The sequence below is a fragment of the Arachis duranensis genome, chromosome 9, assembly GCF_000817695.3.
Source record: "Arachis duranensis cultivar V14167 chromosome 9, aradu.V14167.gnm2.J7QH, whole genome shotgun sequence".
NCBI classification, from domain to species: Eukaryota; Viridiplantae; Streptophyta; class Magnoliopsida; order Fabales; family Fabaceae; genus Arachis; species Arachis duranensis.
In genome coordinates, this window is record NC_029780.3 from 36,956,542 (window position 1) to 36,957,758 (window position 1,217).

The window sequence follows — 1,217 nt, forward strand, 5'->3', positions numbered from 1 at the left end:
AAATATCACGACATTGAATGATAATAAGAGAGGATTGAAAATTAGTAATTTAATGCCTAGGAAGCATGTTTTCAATCATAGCACAAAATTAGGAAGGAAAATGTAAAACATGCGAATTCTATGAATAAGTGTGAGAATAATGGATAAAATCTACTCAATTCAATACAAAATAAACCGTAAAATAGCAGTTTATCACTAACAGCAGGCTGGTGGGTTAGCAAGACAAGCCCGCCAATTTTTTTTATATAAATCATTAAATATTAAATAATATATATAATTTCATAATCATTTCAATAAATTTATAATTTCTAAAAATATAAAAAATTATAATTTCTAAATTTACAAACATTAAAATCTTTATAATTATAAATATGTAATAAATATAATCATAAACCAAGTTTTTTGAAACAAAATAATAAAATAAACCAACATTATCCAAAATAAAATAAACATTGTCCAAAATATATAATTAAATATATTCAAGTTTATAATCAATCAAACATAAATCATAATCCAAAATTAACTTAAAAAATTTTAAATTATCATCTTCATCCTCATATTAAATCAATAACAACATAAAAATTTGTAAAAAGCGACCCTCACAAAAAAATGCCTAACCCACCGAAAAAGCTTACCCCTTCCTGACAAAATTTGCCAAAATTTACATATTAGATAGTATAAATTAGACGAACTTTTTAAATTGAATGATCTCAAAATTTTAATCAAACTCATCTTTTTTACTATATTACATTAACCGATTCGAGGAATTTTAACCTATTTACCACCTCTATTAACATATAGCCCTTAAAGATAGCACCGCATGAAGAGTGCAAGTTGTTACTTTAAGCTCTAAAAGTTTTAAGTTTGAATTCCTATATATGTTACATTGTAACTATTTTTTAGATGTTACTAATTAGAATAAATGTTTTTTTTCCTTAATTTGAACCAAAACACAAACTTGGGTTTGTATAAGTTTATAAATTTTTTTTCTTTCTTAATTTGAACCAAAACACAAACTTGGGATTTGTATTTTTTTTTCAATTTGATATTTTGATATTTGAATTCAAATGGAATATTTTTTATTCATATTTATGTTTTTAAGTTAATTACTAATTTAAAAAAAATTTCAACACAAATAATTTTAATTTATATTGACTAATATTTTTAGTTAATAGTTTAATATTTTCAATTTAATAGTTTAATACTATATTTTAATT